This window comes from Mytilus galloprovincialis, chromosome 5 (genome assembly GCF_965363235.1).
Source record: "Mytilus galloprovincialis chromosome 5, xbMytGall1.hap1.1, whole genome shotgun sequence".
Lineage (NCBI taxonomy): Eukaryota > Metazoa > Mollusca > Bivalvia > Mytilida > Mytilidae > Mytilus > Mytilus galloprovincialis.
The window spans coordinates 95,500,002-95,506,436 of NC_134842.1; the positions used below are offsets into that span (position 1 = coordinate 95,500,002).

The following is a 6,435-nucleotide window of genomic DNA, read 5'->3' on the forward strand; positions in this document are numbered from 1 at the left end:
TGGCCGGGTTTACATGACTGTGATTGCTTAATCCTCCACTAACCTAGAACCCAATTTCAATGAGGTTTAATTCAAAATCTTGAATTCTTGGTTTTTTTTTATATGCCGAATCGTACCATGTATTTAGATTTAGGATTTAAAACTAAAACAAGTAAGTGTCCAATTTCATTTTAAAATTCTAAGACCATTTGGTGTTAGAAACATATTCTATGTTAAATATTTAATCTTAATCCAAATTCAGAGCTGTATCAAGTTTGAATATTGTGTCCATACTTGCCTAAACTGTTCAGGGTTCGACCTTTACGTTTGTAGTCATTTGCTAAAACTTAAGTGCCAAATCCCTCTGGCCAAGTTGACCAAGGCTTGTATCTAAAATAAAATAAGGCGATGGATGTGGTATGATTGCCAATGATGCAACTATCCACTAGAAACCATACTGAATTAGTCGTTAACAATAATAGGTCATATTTAGTCTGTAACAATGCTAAAACCAAATACTGAATGAAAAAAGCTCAAATAATAAAATAAAAAACCCAACTGCATGACTTTTGAACATACAACAAACGAAAAGCAAGTATGATATACAGTATAAGAACAACTACTGAATTACGCTCCTGACTTTGGACAGGAATATACAGAATGTGGCTTGATTAAACATTTTCGTGGGTGGGCAACCTTTACATTCCCTGAATCAGTGATGCAATAGAATAACACAAGAACAAGTTGTACACAACAATGAATGAAAAAAAACCCCACCTTTTTTACATTTAACCTTCCAAAATTTTAGTCTTGAGATGACTGTTAAAGTAAATTCTATGACAAGACATTGTCTCGATCGGAAACATATTTCTTTTACGTAGGAATAAATTTCATCAGGTAATCTCAAGACAAACATTTTGTAAATGTTATATAAAGTACAGGTCATTATGACAAGGTCACAGTAGTCAGTCTGAAAGTAACTGTAAATATTTAACATAAATATTAAATTTTTAATTTTAAGGTCAAATTAAAGAGGAATTGGAAATTTGGGCAGAAGATGATAAAATGTTTCTTGAAAAAAATGGAGCAAAGAGTGTATTAAAACGTATCGAAGAAAATGGTTGCGTTGTTGTCACTGGAAGTGCGGGAACAGGAAAATCTTCGTTGGTGCGTCATGTTGCTCTTCGAATGCAAGAAAGTTATGAGATCATACCGGTAACAAATCCTGAAGATATTATCCATTGGTACAATCCAAGACAACAAATCATGTTTGTTGTTGATGACTTTTGTGGGACATATACCATAAATCCTATGAATTTTGAAAGCTGGAAAAATCAGATGGAAAAAATCAAATCATTAGTAGAAAAGAAACTGTTTAAATTAATTATGTCTTGTAGACTACAGGTTTACAAAGATGAAAAATGAAATCTTTGTCATTTTATCAATCCTGTGAATGTAATCTTTTGTCTGAGAATCTACGTTTATCAAAAACAGAAAAACAATTTATTGCTAAACTTTACTTGAAGACAAACGCTTCTAAAATCACGGAATTTAATCACATGTTTGACTGTTTTCCTCTTTTATGCAATTTATACAGCAAAAACACAAAACTGAAAATGTTAGAGTTCTTTAAAAATCCATTTTCATTTTACAAAGAAGAGATAGATAAATTACAAACAGAAGGAGCACATGTAAAATACTGTGCACTTGCTCTGTGTGTCATGTTTAACAATCATATCAAAGAAGAATGGCTCACAGAAGTTGTCGATAAAGATATCAAAAAAATTATAAAGAACACATATGAAGTTTGTAAAGTGGTGAAAGGAACATCTCGATTGGTACTTCGTGATGAGCTGGATTCACTAACTCATACGTTTATGAGAAAGGATGATGACGTGTACAGAACTATTCATGACAAGCTGTTTGACTTTCTTGCTTATTACTTTGGCAGTGTTATGATATATTGTTTAATTAAAAATGCTTCATATATTGTTATTCGTGAAAGGTTTTTATTTGAAAAAGAAAGCAGTAGTGATGAATTCATAATAACTATACCGGAAAGATATCAGCAATTGTATATAAATAGACTGGTAGATGACTGGTTGAAAGGAAGGGTAGCAGATGTCTTCTGTAATATCAATATGGACAATCCTATCTTCACACATAAGTTTCTTGTACATGTAAAAGGTTTACAAATATCGGAACAAAAACAATTGGCTAGTATATGTGACACAAAAAGCAATAGCACTTCATTAATACAATGCTCTTATAAAGGATATGTTGATCTGGTTACATGGTGTTTACATCATTGTATCGGTAATGTAAACCATTGTCGTGATGATGGAGTATCACCTCTGTGGAATGCTTGTCAGAATGGACATACTGAAGTAGTACAGATGTTAATAACCAATAATGCTGACATTAATAAGTGTAGTGATAATGATGGAGTATCACCTCTGTTCATTGCTTGTCAGAATGGACATACTGAAGTAGTACAGATGTTAATAACCAAAAATGCTGACATTAATAAGTGTAGAGATAATGATGGAGTATCACCTCTGTGCATTGCTTGTCAGAATGGACATACTGAAGTTGTACAGATGTTAATAACCAATAATGCTGACATTAATAAGTGTAGAGATAATGATGGAGTATCACCTCTGTACATTGCTTGTCAGAATGGACATACTGAAGTTGTACAGATGTTAATAACCAATAATGCTGACATTAATAAGTGTAGTGATAATGATGGAGTATCACCTCTGTTAATTGTTTGTATGAATGGACATACTGAAGTAGTACAGATGTTAAAAACCAATAATGCTGACATTAATAAGTGTAGTGATAATGATGGAGTATCATCTCTGTTCATTGCTTGTCAGAATGGACATACTGAAGTAGTACAGATGTTAATAACCAATAATGCTGACATTAATAAGTGTAGAGATAATGATGGAGTATCACCTCTGTTCATTGCTTGTAAGAATGGACATACTGAAGTAGTACAGATGTTAATAACCAATAATGCTGATATTAATAAGTGTAGAGATAATGATGGAGTATCACCTCTGTTCATTGCTTGTGAGAATGGACATACTGAACATGCTGAAGTAGTACAGATGTTAATAACCAATAATGCTGACATTAATAAGTGTAGAGATAATGATGGAGTATCACCTCTGTTCATTGCTTGTGAGAATGGACATACTGGTGTACTTCAGGTGTTAATAACCAATAAGGCTGACATTAATAAGTGTAAGACTACAGGAGAGTCTCCTGTATTTATAGCATGTTTTTGCGGTCATACAAAGATTGTTGAAGTGTGGTGATACTGCAGCATACCCTCTGTACATTGCTTGTCAGAATGGACATACTGAAGTTGTACAGATGTTAATAACCAATAATGCTGACATTAATAGGTGTAGAGATAATGATTTACTATCACCTCTGTACATTGCTTGTCAGAATGGACATATTGAAGTTGTACAGATGTTAATAACCAATAATGCTGACATTAATAAGTGTAGTGATAATGATGGAGTATCACCTCTGTTCATTGCTTGTCAGAATGGACATACTGAAGTAGTACAGATGTTAATAACCAATAATGCTGACATTAATAAGTGTAGTGATAATGATGGAGTATCACCTCTGTTCATTGCTTGTGAGAATGGACATACTGAAGTAGTACATATGTTAATAACCAATAATGCTGACATTAATAAGTGTAGTGATAATGATGGAGTATCACCTCTGTTCATTGCTTGTGAGAATGGACATACTGCAGTAGTACAGATGTTAATAACCAATAATGCTGACATTAATAAGTGTAGTGATAATGATGGAGTATCACCTCTGTTTCATTGCTTGTGAGAATGGACATACTGAAGTAGTACAGATGTTAATAACCAATAATGCTGACATTAATAAGTGTAGAGATAATGATGGAGTATCACCTCTGTTCATTGCTTGTCAGAATGGACATACTGAAGTAGTACAGATGTTAATAACCAATAATGCTGACATTAATAAGTGTAGAGATAATGATGGAGTATCACCTCTGTTCATTGCTTGTGAGAATGGACATACTGAAGTAGTACAGATGTTAATAACCAATAATGCTGACATTAATAAGTGTAGTGATAATGATGGAGTATCACCTCTGTTCATTGCTTGTGAGAATTGACATACTGAAGTAGTACAGATGTTAATAACCAATAATGCTGACATTAATAAGTGTAGAGATAATGATGGAGTATCACCTCTGTTCATTGCTGGTGAGAATGGACATACTGAACATGCTGAAGTAGTACAGATGTTAATAACCAATAATGCTGACATAAATAAGTGTAGAGATAATGATGGAGTATCACCTCTGTTCATTGCTTGTGAAAATGGACATACTGAAGTAGTACAGATGTTAATAACCAATAATGCTGACATTAATAAGTGTAGAGATAATGATGGAGTATCACCTCTGTTCATTGCTTGTGAGAATGGACATACTGAACATGCTGAAGTAGTACAGATGTTAATAACCAATAATGCTGACATTAATAAGTGTAGAGATAATGATGGAGTATCACCTCTGTTCATTGCTTGTCAGAATGGACATACTGAAGTAGTACAGATGTTAATAACCAATAATGCTGACATTAATAAGTGTAGAGATAATGATGGAGTATCACCTCTGTTCATTGCTTGTCAGAATGGACATACTGAAGTAGTACAGATGTTAATAACCAATAATGCTGACATTAATAAGTGTAGAGATAATGATGGAGTATCACCTCTGTTCATTGCTTGTGAGAATGGACATACTGAACATGCTGAAGTAGTACAGATGTTAATAACCAATAATGCTGACATTAATAAGTGTAGAGATAATGATGGAGTATCACCTCTGTTCATTGCTTGTGAGAATGGACATACTGGTGTACTTCAGGTGTTAATAACCAATAAGGCTGACATTAATAAGTGTAAGATTACAGGAGAGTCTCCTGTATTTATAGCTTGTTTTTACGGTCATACAAAGATTGTTGAATTGTTATTAAAGAATGATGCAGACGTTAACCTTAAATGTGAAGGACTAACACCCCTAGATATTGCGAGAAGAGAAAATCATTCCCATGTTGTATATGTTTTACAAAAACCAAAATAATATGCTGTAAAAGTTCGGCACACACTATTAAATATAGAAAGCTATTCTTTTCATGTCAGAGTGTTCTCAATAAATATAAGGCACTGATATCATTTGATATTGCTTGAGGATCTAGAGAAGATAACATCAGTAGTGTTTGTTTTTATTGAATCAGAATATATATACCATGTAATTATTATAGTAAACAGTACATTTCTAGTTGTAGAATAAAAGTGATAATGTTTTTGTTTGATAATTTTTAATCATGTAAAACATATATCATATCGTTTCTGTGATCATGTTGTTTTTCTTCTCAAAATTGTTTTTCTATGAATTTTGAAGAAAATAAATCTGTCAAAACAAATATTTTGTCGAATAGGTTTTAAAATCTGGTCTAAAATATTTTTCTTTTTTTTTACCATGTTTACCGTCAGTACCTTTTGTGTAGCACAACATGTCGCATATTTTAGAATTCCTCTTTTTGTATTCGCTCTAGCAAAAACAAGCTATGCTTTTTGGGAAGGATTGAGATCTCTCAAAACATGTTTAATCCTGCTGCATTTTGGCATCTGTCCCAAGTCAGGAGCCTCTGGGATTTGTTAGTCTTGTATGTGGTTTTTTAAATTTTAGTTCATTTATATGTTTTGGAGTGTGACGTCCATTTTCACTGAACTAGTACACAATTTCATTTTGAGGCCAGACGAGGACTACCTCAGGGGCGGGATTTTTTTCGCTGCATTGAAGACCCATTGGTGGCCTTAGGCTCATGTTTGCTCTTCGGTCGGGCTGTTGTCTCTTTGACACATTCCCCATTTCCATTCTCAATGTTATTTTGTGTTTCCTTTTGTCTGCCATAGTGAGTAAGATGTCGTCTACTTTATTGCATCGTCTCTTCTTTTATATATGTAGGACTCTAAAGTGCGATGGGGACGCTAAAGTGCGATGGTCGCGCTAAAGTGCGATGGTATGCGCTAAAGTGCGATGCATCCCCACGCTAAAGTGCGATGGTCCGCGAAAGTATAGACGTAAGAAACGTAGTTTGATTATGACGTTATCAGTCGTTTATACCAACCAAAAATGAACATGCCGGAAGATAGATTCAGAATATTTTATTAACAATTATACAATAAATGTCCATGACTTTAATACTAGTAATTGATTTAAACGTAATCGTTCTTTGTCGGCTGTAGCGCAATGTTGTTTTTTTTTTGAGTGCTGGAAGGACTTGTATTCTGTAGTCAACAAATTTACTAAATACATACAAAACAGTATACGCATACTTATCCTGCTTCTATTAGAAGCAAACGAATACATTT

At 33.5% G+C, this 6,435-nt stretch overlaps 1 pseudogene; it reads left to right on the top strand.

The window, feature by feature from the left end:
- Nucleotides 1-1,402: 1,402 nt before the first annotated feature.
- Nucleotides 1,403-5,363, top strand: LOC143076778 (uncharacterized; annotated as a pseudogene).
- The last annotated feature ends 1,072 nt before the right edge of the window (nucleotides 5,364-6,435 follow it).